Genomic DNA, 14,993 nt, shown 5'->3' on the forward strand with positions numbered 1-14,993 from the left:
GGAAAATACTTTCAGGTCATTTCTCATTGGTCTTCATGGAATTAAAATTACTGGGCTTCTAAATATTTACATCAAACCTGTGATTAAAGTTTATGTGGTTGTTCTTATGGGTGTTTACTGTTCTTTCTATATCCATACTATAACTACCAGGTGGGTCCAGGGTATTGAAACTGGGTCTTCTCAAATCAATGTGTGTTCTAGATTACTGAGCTCTCTCTTCAGCCCCTAAAAATTTCTGAATAATTTTGCTTTCCAAATTCTCAAAGCTGGTAATTATCCCTCAACAATTTCCAACCCCAAAACAAGCTCCAAAATTTTAAGGATTTGTTAGAGAAGCAGAAAACTCTTCCCAATGCCAACTGCCTATTTTGGGTCATGTTGTATTACTTCAATACTTGTATTTACAGCACAAATTGAACAATTTATAATGAACCTAAATTGATTAGCTCAAGGTTCTAAGGTGTGGGACATTGAAGATCAAGTCAGCTGACACCTGATTAGAGTTTATGGGATCTGATGATTTGTTCTGTCCTCCACGGGCTTCCGCATTCCCTTGTTGCACAAAACTCATGAAGGCTCATACACATACCATACATTTAAAACGACGAATAAGCACTTGAATGACAGACTATGAGCAAATCCAGATAACATATTTTAATTATAAGCTATTTTGTCATGTAATATATATATATATATATACATATAAATATATATGTATATATATATATATATTCTGACTATCTATCTATCATCTATCTATCTATCATCTATCTATCTATCATCTATTCAATATCTATTTGTCTAGTTAGCCATCTAGCTAGCAGTGGACCTTAGATGAGTGTCCAGCACTCACAAGACCTCTCTCCACTATCTGTACATATAACTACAGGGGATCACATCCACCTTTTCTGACCTCCTCAGACACCAGGCACATACACACCAAATAATTAGCTCTTTTAAAATGTTAAATATATAAGTGTTACAGCTCTTTTAGAATTTGTTTAGCAAATTTTAGAAAAAAAATGTTAAATATAGATTTTCTTTTAACTAGTTCATATTTCTTCCTCTGTCCTCTAAAGGCAACAAAAATGACAACAGAAAAAAAAGCTCATAAGTCCAGAGATGCATAAATGCTGTCAAGGATGACAAGGTTGCTTCTGTTGCCATGGAAAATTAATTTCTGATATCTTCCATATGAGAGACTCTTCCATGTCATTAATATTCGTGATTATAAGTAGACTTCTTGTTAATATTTAGCTTCTAGTTGAAATATACTTCTTAATATCTCTTAATATTCAGTAACAATTAGGAGAAAATATAAAATCACATGTGATTACTGGAAGGAAGAATCAAATACAACTAATAAATTACCCACGTGGTAACATATAGGTTAACAGTAATGGACTGGGTTTGAGTGTAAGAGCTAGTCAGTGGTAAACCTGAGCTAATGGCCAAGCAGTTTTAATTAAAATTAAACCTCTTTGTGTTTACTTGTGTCTGAGTGGCTGCCAGACCAAGGGGCCATGGGAACCAGGCAGGACCAGAAAAACTTTCAGCTACAAATTTCCATTAATTTTCAATATATTATTATTTGTCCTTTGATTATTTCATACACTTCTAAAATTCATTTTATTATATCCCCCTATTTCCTTCAACTCCTCCAAGATTCCTCATTATGTCACTCTCCCAATATCATATATTATTTTTCTAATGCCCTGAGTCCAGAGAGTGCTCACTGCATGCATATTGTAGGGCCATCCACCAGTGCAAGGGCAATTTACCAGATGTAACATCCCTAAAATAAAACTGAATTACTTTTTTCCAGCAACCAACAACTGCCTGTAGATCCTCATATAGCAGCAGGGCTTTGTGAAGCCCTCCACTGTTAATGTAACATCAGTCTACAATAGGAGAAGTAGAATGATTTGAAAGTTATGATGTAGCTTAAATGTATTTGGCAAGATAAAAGTAATGTCTAGAGAGAATTAGAGTTGTGTTACTTGACATTGGGTATTAATTACAGGGTTCTAAAAAGATACATGTACACAAGGGTCAGATTTATTTTCCTGAACACTAACTCCTGTTGTGATGCATTTAACATAGAAGACAAACAGCCACTGAAATAACACCTATTTGATAAATGAATTGTTGAGTGACATAGTTGAAAATATTGCTGATAATTTAATACAAAATTCACTGTTCCAAATTTAGATACAATATTTTTAATTATTATGTGTGATTAGAGTAGAGACATTAGTCCTTCAGGAAATAGTTGTAGGAGAAGTGTTAGAGCATTTAATTTCTATCAACTATACTGAGACACTGACAGCCAATAAAAATATTTTATGTGTGTTGATGAGGGGGTCTCTAGATATTAGCATCTCTGTCAGTAGAGGTTCACATCAGTAAAAATGGATTCAATCTATTTACAACGGTTGAATAAACACATGAATGAATCTATTTACAACAATGTTTGAATAAGCACATGAATGAGGAATAAACTTAACGTCTTTTGGAACATCCATTTTTTTTTTTTTATCATTGGATAATACAATTTGATGGTTATTGTACCATGGAACACAGGATTCTTGACAGTATTTTCCCAGATATAAACTTTGGCCATAGCAAAAATGTTGTACCAGTGACCCCATACAACTTAGATTGGATTTCATGTTGTTCTTTCCAGTCTTCCAACTTTCAGGTGGCATATATTTGAGCCAGTTTCTGTCACACACACACACACACACACACACACACACACACACACACATACACACACACACACACACACACACACACACAAACACTTGAGGCTTTGAGTCTTGAATGAAGATGAAATGGCTTATGATGGTAGCCAAAAGAAAGTCAAAATCTAGTGTAATAATATATCTGAAAAAAATTTAAGCTAACTACTCTGTAGCTTTGTCTGTGCATCCATTATTGACACCATACCAGAGAAAATAGCATAAAATGGGAAAGGGCAGCTTTCTTCTCAGAGTTGGGAGTAGTTTGACATGGATTCTGGAACAATCATATGATATATGAGTATATATGTATACTGTTTCAAGTTCAATAAAACAGAATATATACCAAATGTATCTGGAATTTTCCAAAGTATAACAAATCCTTACTATATCCCATGGTATGTAGGCAAAATGCTAAGTAACTTGTATGAATAGATGGAATTATCATGATGTTTATGTAGCTAAACTCAGTTTTTATTTAAATTTGATGAAGAGGAGAAAGTGAAAAATGTGAAAGAAGTGATGGCTCTATAAAATTATTTCTATACTTATTAAGAAAAAAGTGGTAGTGTTGTCTTTAAAATAACAATGTTTCAATTACATTCCTTCCTAATCTACTGTTAGAAACATCAGGGACTATGGGCTCTGAGTCTCAAATTCTGTCTTGATTGCCATAAAGTTCATGTATTACTCCCCTATTCTCAGTTTTGCACTCTCATTCACATGTCTTGAGAAAAGATCTAAGTATAGACGAAGTGGTAAGTGGTCTTATTAATAAAAATAACTTGGAGCCAGAAATTGGGGTTAAAGCCTGAAAGAGATCAGAGGAATAGGAAAAGCCATAACTAACCTCACCTCACCTCACCAACTCTGCAGCTTCCAAAGTGAGCTACTTCCTATCTTCCCACGCCTATATGCCTTTCTGTTCTGTTCTCTTATTTGCTCTCTCAGCCCAACTCCATCACTTCCTCTTCCTGCCCAGCTCTGTCACTTCCTGTCTGTCTGTACAGACTTCCAGAACTCTGTGGTTAGTGCTGGGATTAAAGGCATGTATCTCCATGCCTAGCTCTGTTCCCAGTGTGGCCTTAAACTCACAGAAATCCAGACAGATCCCTGCCTCCCGAGTGATAGTATTAAAGGCTTGTGCTACTATTAGCTGAGTTCTTTGTTAATATAGTAGCTGGCTTTTTCCTCTGATCATCAGTTAAATTTTATTGGGAGACACAGTATATTGGGGGACACAATACATCACCACATCTAAGTCTACTGTCTAAAGCTCCATCTCCTTGCCTAACACAGGTTCACCTTTAACTTGTCATGATTATGTTTCCTCAGACTTGTGGATATTGATTTAAGATACATCTCTGTGGCATATAATTTGTGTTTAAAAAAATGAGAAAGGAATTATAGTTGGAACAAACTGGTATGTCAGGCAGTGATAGACTATGAATAAGTCATAGATAAACTGGAATAATCATAGTGAAGTAAAACAGTTTAATCAAGGTATATTGATCAGGAGAGAAAATCAGAAATGTTTTATTTTGTATTTTAAAATTTAATCAAATAAATATACATTATTTAGATGACTCAGAAAAATTATGGATTTATGAATGAAAATGTATTGAAATGAATTTGAATGATCTAATTTACATTGCTTAATATAAAATCTATAATCAAGTTCACTTGAAAATAGTTTTGTCAGGGAAATAATTAGCAACATGAGTCAAAATTAAAAATTAAAAATTTAAATTATTTTGTGATAATTCTTTTCCTCTTAGCCCAACTTTGTTCTTGGGAAATTATACTGTTTAGATAAAGGAACAATTGCAGATTTCTTGCTTCACCAAGCCTATTTGTCTACAAGCATTTTACTAACTGTGAACTTTGATTTTAGTCCTTCAGGGATCAACAAAGGGAACAAGAAATTTATTAAACACACAAGTATTTATTTTAATAAGGACATCAAAGACAATTTCTATAACAGTTCAGAGAAAGTTGAATTTCTACATGCAAAAAATGAATTCAATATTTTACAATGAACCACAAGGAGTTACTAATCATAATTTATTAACTATGTCAATATAAGAGCTAAAATTATAAAACTCTTTGGAAAAAATGTTGAGAAAAAAACTAATTCCCTCAGATGTGACATTGACAATTTAGATATTGGTATTTCCTAAAAACAAGCAATGAAAATGAAGATAAATAAGTTGAATGACATCAAAAATAAGAAAAGGTGGTTCCCTCTCTACAGAAGGGAATTCAGGACTGCATTCCTGAATTTGGTCAAGAGCTGGTAGCTAGAACCACTAGGGGTTTTTTTGCTACTATCATTTTGACTAAATAGTGTGTGGCCAAACTCTCCTCTAAAGAGTCATGTCTGTATCTGTGTCAGTGCTGCCCTCAGCCATGGTGTGAGAAGCTTCTGATTGCAGTGATCAGAGGAGAATATGAAATTCATTAATTATTTAATTGCCAAGAATAAGAAAGGTTTGTATCGTCAGTTCTCAATAAGTCATCTCTATCACCTACTCCAAGGCTCAGGGAACATCAAAAAGAAAAAAAAAAGAGATGGAAGATGGGAAGGTTTGCTACAAAGAGACGTCTTCTGGAAGATGAGAAGGTTTGCTACAAAAAGATGTCTTCTGAACATGGTATGGCAGTTGCCTTCAAGAACTCCCTGTTGTACTGTACGGTATCTATACATGTTATGGGCTGTAAACATTGCATCATAAAAAAGGAAGGAATCATGAGACCCAACAGCTCCATGAGGTAGTACTGTTAATGGTTGCTGGGAGAAGGTATGCCACTTTCTTAAGTGATGAGAACAAGTAGATTAAGAAATCTGTTCCCTAAACTCCAGCCAAATGCCTTTTACCCATGTTTGGGCAGCCGGTCAAATTAAACTCACAGGTCCCATTCACAAAAACAAAACAAAACAAAAGCATGAAAGTAGGAGAGGACTTTGGGGGAAGAAGAGGGATTTCAATGGGAGGAGTGGCAATGGAAGGTAGTGAAGGGCTATGAAAATTACTGAAGAGAATTCAATCATATAGGAAACTGTCAAATAATAGAAACATATCACATAAAAAATCTTATGTCTGTCATATATCATATGAAACATTCAGTGGAGAAAAAAGTATCTTATAGAATCAGAAAAAAAAAGCCAATAGATTATTTGATGATGGGGCTGGTGTGGTGGCTCAGTGTTTAAGAGCACTAACTGACCTTCCAGAGGGCCTGGATTCAATTTCCAGCACTCACATGGCAGCTCACATTTGTCTGTAATTCCAAGATTTCACACCCTCAGACCTACATTCAAGTAAAACACCAATGTACATAAAATAAAATAAATAAATTATTTAAAAAAGAATATCCTAGAAGGATTTAACATCTCTAGTACAAATAAATTTTACAAATTAGTAGTAACAAACCACTAAAGTTCATTGAATAAGTTTCAATAGATCTTCTTCCAAGGAAAATATACAAATGGCAAAGAATTATATAAAATGATTTCTGCATCAATTACCTGTTAGGCAAATGGTAAATCAAAATCAAAAGTAGCCCTCATATGTTTATTAAGGCTACTGATATAAAACAAAACAGAACAATAAAAAACAAAACATTAACAACAATAAAACCCAGAAAATCAGAAGTGTTGTCAAATATATGAAGAAAGTGGAAACTTTGAAAACTGTTTGTAGGAATGTTAAATATTATAAATACTAAGAAATCTCCATTAGATAACTTTCAAATATTAGAAAAATACCTACATATGATTAGGGAACTGAACTTCTCAGTACATTATTTTCTGAGTACTTCTTATTAGACTATCATAGAAAGAAAATAAAATGGTCAATACTGGGGGTCCAAGAAATAAGAAGATGTTTCATGGGTATAAAGTTTTAGATGTACAAAATGTAAGTAAAGATTCTAATTGATTTCATAACTATGAATATAATTGAGGTTGTGAAATTAGGTACACAATGAGAACATGTCCAATGGAAAAGCTCATGTATGTAACAAGAAAAATGCATGAATACATGTATTCTTGTGAGGTAAATGTGTTTCAATAAATTAAGAAAAATGAGAAACTTAATCTACACACAACTCAGAGTAGAAAACTGCCATTTGCACTTATGTGTAAGTTTGCTGTGGTATGCTATCAATCTTAATTTCTCTCAATGGCTTATAAGACTTTCATTCCCATAGATGTTTCTAGAAGGCTTAAGTGATATATAAGCAACAGCTATATGTATATATATATATATATATATTCTGATAAAAATATAAATCTGACATAAACACTTGGCAAGTTTCTGAAATAACCCTCACATTTCTACAGCTTAAACTATACACTCGTAATTAGCCACACATAATTAAAGTAATAATAAAAAGTATCTTAGCCGGGCGGTGGTGGCGCACGCCTTTAATCCCAGCACTCGGGAGGCAGAGCCAGGAGGATCTCTGTGAGTTCGAGGCCAGCCTGGGCTACCAAGCGAGTTCCAGGAAAGGCGCAAAGCTACACAGAGAAACCCTGTCTCGAAAAACCAAAAATAAATAAATAAATAAATAAAATAAAAAAATAAAAAGTATCTTAACTGAATTAGAAATAAAGATACAATTTACAATATCTGAAACTATGAAGTTTAAATCTTTCAAAGATAAGCATACTGTATATATTTTCACTCCCATGTCAGAGTAGCACTACTCATTAAACTCAAGTTATATAAACAATCCTAGTCTCTATAACACAAATGGGGTAAGCAAAATGTGGTATACATATATGTATGATACTATTTAATCTTAATAACAAAAATTCTGTAATCTATGACTCCATTGAAAAATCAAACAGAAAGACAAATACAGTGAAAAGTACTTCTACATAGAATTTAAGACAATCAAACTCAAGAAGCATGGTGATATGGTGGTAAAAGAGAAGAGGATGGAGGCAGCAAAGACCAAATGATAAGGAGACAAAGCCTTGATTGAATAGGAGAAATGAGTAATTTTATGACAACTGAGATTAAGGAAAGCATCATGATTGTGCCTTGGAGTTTCTATTGCTGTGATAAAACCCCATGACCAAAACTATCTTGGAAAGGATGCATTTGTTTCAGGTTACATTTCCAAATCATAGTCTTTATGTGAGATAAGGCAGGTAGGGAACTGAAGACAGGAACCTAGAGGCAAGAACCGAAGCAGATCCCATGGAGGAATACTGATAACTGGGCTGCTCCTCATGGCTTGCTAGACTGCTTATTTATAGCACTGTAGGCTGCTTACTTATAGCACTCAGGACCACAAAAGCAAGAATAGCACAGGCCCCAGTTATCTGGGCCCTTACACATTAACCTTCAGCCAAGAAAATGCACCACAGGCCAGTCTGGTAGAGCTTTTTCTAAATTGTGGTTCCCTCTTCAAAATAACTCGTTTGTGTCAGTGTGAATATAAAATAGCATCTTTCTTATATGATATACTTATATTATATACAAAGATAATCTTCTAAGATTTATTAAATAGCATTTGTAAATGTCAAGTGAGAATTTAATAATTCAAAATATCTGATCATTACATAATTATCAATTATATTTTATTCCTAAGAGCAATTCAAACTTGGAAATTTAGGACTGACAACTCAAAAATCTCTTATTAGCAGCATGCTGTTTAATCATCCATCTTTGTCTTTGATGAAGTTGCCTAAAAAAATAGGATTCTCTTATTATGGCTTAGACTGCTATTTTTCTATGGTATGAACACACTCGGGCCAAAAGGGATGTCCCCATTAAGTTTGTCCAATCAGAGGTCAAGGAACTGTGCAGAAGAGGAGGCAGGAAAAGTGTAAGGGCCAGAGGGGAAAGGGGACACCAAGGAATTTAGGCCTTCTAGAAACAATAGGGCTTGCACACATACATAGTCACAGAGACTGAGGAAGCATGCATTTGTCCCACAGAGGTCTTTTCCAGATGGGGTCCTAGAGCTTAAAGGAGAAGGCAACACATGCTCCCATAACTAACCCACACACTGTATTTGATTCATAACCATTTGTAAAAGAAAAGCTAGTTTTTTCCAAGGGAATGTCACTGGTAGAACAAAATGCTCTTAAAGGTGGTCTTCATGCTCAGCAGGTGATGGCTAATGCAGAACAAACACAATGGCATCTTTGGAGGTTCTTTGTCTCATAAAGTTAAGGCAGGGCAGTTTTTCAATCTCACAAACCTTTTGAATACATATTATAGTTTTATGGGATTCTTCTGTGTGTGAACATGTTTGTCTCCACAGATGTGTGATTATTGTGCTATTTCTTTGACTCTTTTACTTGTTTGGATGTTTTGTCATTTTTTGGTTTGTTTATTTTTGTTTTATCTTATTTTGTTTTATTACGGTTATTTTTTTTTTTTTTTTTTTTTTTTTGGTTTTTCGAGACAGGGTTTCTCTGCGTAGCTTTGCGCCTTTCCTGGAGCTAACTTGGTAGCCCAGGCTGGCCTCGAACTCACAGAGATCCGCCTGGCTCTGCCTCCCGAGTGCTGGGATTAAAGGCGTGCGCCACCAACGCCCGGCTATTACGGTTATTTCAATGACTATTAGTTTTCTAACAGAAATTGGTGTGGACCTGGATGTTAGGGTAGGTAGATAGTAACTCCAAGTAGAGAGAGTAAAAACCATAACCACAATTTATTGTATGAAGATTATCTATTTTCAGGAAGGAAAAAAACATATCTACCTAGAGATATATATATATATATATAGATATATATATATATACAGATAAATAGATAAACAAAAAATAGATATGCATGTATATATGATGGCTGGATTCTATATCAATATAGTAATTTTTTTAAAATGTGTTGTGGTGCCTCATAAGTCTTATGAGTTCCCCCTGCATTGGCTTTCAAGCAGATTTATAGTGCCAGATGTGGAATCCTTCCTATGGTGTGGACATTAAATTTATCCAGAAAGCATCTGGTTACCCCTGTAACAGTTGTGTTATTATTGTAAATGCAGGAATCCTGTGCCTGGCAGAACTTTATAATGGCTTGAAAAGTTCTCAATGGTGTAAGACCATTAATGCCTTTTCTTTTCCAGTAGCCTGTATAGTTTTGTGTGCTATGTAAGAGAGCAAGAGGGAGGAGACTGTCAGTACAACTCTAATGTGAAACCAAAGTTGCTGTAATTTCAGCAACAAGGACTTATCATCTAGTTTTGATGCACAACCGAGGGCAGCGACAATAAACTCTACTTTAGTGCCTTCAAGGTATGCATCTCATAAGGCAGTGACAGCATCTGGTTCTGATGGTTAATCCCTGATCCAAAGCTCATTCAGATGACCTTGATAACCTAAAATTCATGCATCTTCAAAAGAGACAGTTAGAAGGAGGTACTGATAGGAGTTGGAGGATGATAAGAGGAGGTGGAAGAGAGATTAACCAGATGCATTGTACATTGTACATACATAAAGTTGACAGAGATTTACGTTTATAAAAGAGTGTAAAAAGTAGAAAATTTAAAATAGAAATAGTATCTTTGCTACCACTTAATGCATACAACATCATAAAATCAAGTTTAAAAAGTCAAGACTTTAAAAATACCTGGACTATTTATAGAAGAATGGCATATTTATCAATTTGAAGAATCAGTATCATGGGAATTATTATTTTCCGAACTATTAAAAATCCAAATTCAATTAAAAACCTCAACAGACTTTTTGTCATAGATAATTCCTAGTCTTGTATATAAATTTTTAGTAGAGAAGATAGATTGTAGTTATTAAACACATACTATCTCCAACTATTTGGAGTTCAAATAAATTTTCAAATAGGATTTCTTATAAAATATGTCACCAAGATAGAAAAATAGCACACAAAGTTTGTAAAGAGGAGTACTTTCCCTCTTAGCATTCATATTCCCTCTAACTTAGATCTCAATATTTTTGGCAGTGGTTATATGGAAAGATTAACTTGTTTGCATGCGTGTGTGTGTGTGTGTGTGTGTGTGTGTGTGTGTGTGTGTGTGTGTAGTGTAAGTGTGTGTGCATGTTTTCCAGGCACATCTACATACCTCAGAAAAATTTTCCAATCAACAAAGCATCTGAGACTGACAACCAATTTGAGCATATTAATCAATCTGTGCATAAAAATGAATAATTATTTGCTTTTTAATAATATTTTTCTTTCTTCATTTTGAGAATAAGTTACATTGCATAATCAATGAATATCTTATTGTTTAATCTTTGGCTCTGGTACGTATAGATAGAAAAATAACACTGTTTTTTTCATAATAATTTCTATGCAATTATTACCATATGAATTTGAATAATTTTCTTTTATTAACTATATTCTTCTTCACAGACTTTGAGCAAATTGTAAGATTTTAAACTTTAAAGTGTTGTTTTATATTCCATTCTGTATGGTACATCTTTAACTATTAGCAAATAATTATGAGAGAATTTTCTGAAGTTAAGAAAAAGGAACACTTAGTAAATCTATTTTTCACCAAATGAGTTACTTTGCTTAAATATTTAATAAGTGAAACTGTGAAGTTTTCCATAAGAATAGTGAAAATATTTCATAGCATTTAGATTAATTAATCTACTAAGCAATATATTGTCAGTATCTTACTAAGGTTGGGTGCTGTTAATTTATCCTTGCTGTCCTGTATTTTAGACTTATGCTCAAAACTTATAATCAGTCTAAGGTTTTTAATAAAAATAATGATCGTTGAATTAACTATTTCATTATAAATTCGGTGTTTCTAGGCCCAAAATGTGGATGTACATTGCAGAATAGGCTTTACAGTCTGAGTTTGCACAACTAATCCTGGAGTTGAGGAAGCAGCTTGAAAACAAAAACTCAAACATTTATTATTTTTTGTCCTCATTTGTAGTTCAAAACTGACACAAAGGAAAGCTATTTTATTTGAAATTTGACATTTTAGATTTAGGACTACAATCAAATAAATCAGCAAAGCAGCTTTAGAAGCCAAGCATGGCCTAGTTTTGTCCCCTTGCTTTTAAGAAGTTTTCCTTTTTTGCTTTTCTCTTTTTGACCCGACTTCAAGCTCACAGCTTCTCCATCCAGAAGAGATAATACAAAATAGTACGAAGCAGGCATTTACTTATGGAACAGCTCCTCACAAGTCACGATTAACCTCAACTGAAGATTTTGTTTCTAAGTTATGGCCTTTCTTTCCTGGACCCAATCAAAGGGAACATTTCTGAAATGCTATTCAGTAAGGGCTTAAATTCTATGCTATTTCAAAATAAGTATCAGTTGGCCTGGTTTTTTTCAAGATATATGAAATTTAGGGAGGTATGTTTATGGCTTATGTAAAGTCACAGTGTTCAAAACACAGAGTTCATTTGGATGAGTCATATTTCAAATCCTACAATGACCTGAAATGAATAAGTTATCATGGACAACTTCAGGTCATTGGGGTTATTCCTATTTCTGTGGCAGCTTATCATCAACTAACTATTATATGTGCACTAAGTTTCATTCTCATGAAAGGAAAGCAAGACATAGCAATCTAGCTTCTAACAGCTTTTTTAGACAAAATACACACAATTAAGAAATTTTTAAAAAAGATTAGTAGACACAGAGACCTTTGACTTGGAATGAGATGTAGCTTTGATAACTATAAAAGGAAAAAAAATCATGTGGCTAAGAGTTCTGAGCACAGTGAAATATTTCACTTAAAACTATTTGAAATCTGTAGTCAAAGGATACATATGATATTTTATATATCATTAACCCACCCTTATTTTCAGAGCTACAGAGTATTGGACACTGAGGTTATCCTAGAACTTTTCCAAGAACTATATAGTGACATAGTGATTGTTGTGGGCTACATATATATTCTTGGTTCCCTCCTTTTGATATTGTCTAGCCAATGTTGCCTTTTTGAGGTGTTTGAGTTATATCTATTTTTATCTTAAATGCTTTTCTATTTTGTTTAACTTGATTTTAAAGCTGATATCAAAATAAAAGGATTAATAAAAAGCAACTAAAATTGTTTAATTTTGGTTAATTCATATTAGAAAAGGCATCTGCTTTATTCAATATTGAATGACAGGCCTGTGTAGGACCAAAAGAAATGTAATTTAAATACAAAAAGCTTTTGGAATTTTTCCTAAGCAACAATTACTTTCTGTGTCCTATACTTTTCAACATGCAAGTTGTTTAAACTAAATTCAATTTTATGTCCTATAAAATTGTGCATACAATAAAATTTCTGTTAGGAAATGAATTGGTCAACACTGAGTATAGATCATAATAAATGGCACACAAAATGTGGCTATTATTAATCTCAACACCAATTCCTTTGCTACTACCTTAATGGGTTTTTCTTAGATTTGAAGACCCAACTCAAAACACCAACATTTTAGGAAGCTATTTTATAATTCATTAGAAAATGATTCCCTGTTCAATTTTCTGTCTTAAAGTAGAAATTAACTTCTAGAAGCAAACAGGTAGATCATATATGACAATAACCTGTCAAATGACTTAGGTTATACTTTCTTTAAAAATATTTGTTCACAAATTATTCTCACTATGCCAAATAATCTTCATGAATCCATCACCATGACAGTCTTGATCATTGCCATATCCCTGTATTTCAGGCTTTAGCTTGATTTAGGTGGCTTTCACATCAGGACCATGCTGCTCATTATTACATCTCAACACTATTTCTCTCCCTTTTAAATGTATTTGTTCTTTGATACAATAACTACTCATGAGAAAAGGGGTATTGGAAGTCTTTGCACAGATACCTTCTTTTAAATAGTTCTAAAATATATTCTCCTAGAAATACATGGCACATTTTATTCCTCAAATATACAGGAAAAAATGTCAATGGATATAAATAATTAGGTACATATATGCTGTTATATGTGAAAGAATTATACAGTTGTGTTGTTTTTGGAATTATTTAAAATACTCTTTAACGATTCATTGGATATGAAGAATAAAGTTCAAGAATATGAATTAGTTCATTATTTCATGTTGAATTTAAACAACATTAGAAAAATGAGAAAAATACAGACTGAAAATATATGTACATCATATTTTTCAGACATATCAACACATGTGTTGAAAGTCTTCTCAGAAAAATTAAATAAACATGTGTCTCTGAAATTATACATAGTTCTTTAGTAAAAAAGACTTGTTTTAAATAGTATTAGATTTGTGATCTTTTTCTAAGTCCTTTGAACTTACATTGATAAAAGGAGGCTGTTAGATTTCACCGAATCAGAGGAAGCTATCTTATTTTACTATAAGATACTTTTAATAAGTATTTCTTCATGAAGAAACATAATCCTTGAATGTAGAAAATATTCTTCATAAACACTCTTCCATGTGTGCTGCTCCATGAAGTAGCAACAGCAACAAAGAACACCTGAGGGGAGGCAGAAGGCTCTTCCCATAATCCCTTGGGAATGTAGGTGCACATTCATCTCTGTTCATTTTGACAGTCCAAGGCTAGCTTTACAAGGGTGTCTAGGCACATTTACAATCGAATCTCAATAGTTAAAAATATCCACAGTATAAATTCTCCCTGTTCAAAATAAAAAACTGAGCCCTCAGTTTTCTGTGTTTTATTGTAAATACAGAGATGGGCTAAGGAGAGACAGAAATGAGATCTGTAAGAAAATAACTTTCAGGAAAACATTTGTCTTATTGTCAGAATAAAAGAAAGAGAAAACGGTTTTAACTTCTTGGAATAACTATATGTGGAGTCTAATACTTCTATACCTATTTTATTAACAAACCAAACATTTTTTCTGTAATAAAATTTCCATAGTTTATGGCTAATTATTTGTCAAAACAAGGTTTTTTAGTAATATTAGCAGTAGAAGGGTAATTTGAGCCATTATTTATGTATATACATTCATTCATACATACATAAATACATATATACACATATATTCTGTTTTCTATTCTATTGTGTGATACAAATGTGTGTGTGTGTGTGTGTGTGTGTGTGTGTGTGTGTGTGTGTGTGTGTGTGTGTGTATCTTTCCTGGTGTAGGTCTCATAACCCCTATTTTCTACTAGTATGGTGTTACTGCTTTTTTTTTTTTCACTGACTACCTTCCTTTTATTGGATCACACATTCTGTTATATAGAATGTGTCTTTCTTACTGGGAATGACTGTCTTAGACTGTATCTAATTCAGTACCTTACTCCCAACAAGTAACTTCTTTACAATAGCATTGGCCTCAATATCTTAATGCAGTTTCTGACCTCC

At 33.3% G+C, this 14,993-nt stretch overlaps 1 non-coding gene across 1 annotated transcript; it reads left to right on the forward strand.

Annotated features, from left to right (window-relative positions):
• Window positions 1-974: 974 nt before the first annotated feature.
• LOC114684922 lies at window positions 975-1,030 on the forward strand. Its single transcript, XR_003733425.1, has one exon. It is a non-coding gene; the product is annotated as a U7 small nuclear RNA (small nuclear RNA).
• The last annotated feature ends 13,963 nt before the right edge of the window (window positions 1,031-14,993 follow it).

This window comes from Peromyscus leucopus, chromosome 6 (genome assembly GCF_004664715.2).
Source record: "Peromyscus leucopus breed LL Stock chromosome 6, UCI_PerLeu_2.1, whole genome shotgun sequence".
NCBI classification, from domain to species: Eukaryota; Metazoa; Chordata; class Mammalia; order Rodentia; family Cricetidae; genus Peromyscus; species Peromyscus leucopus.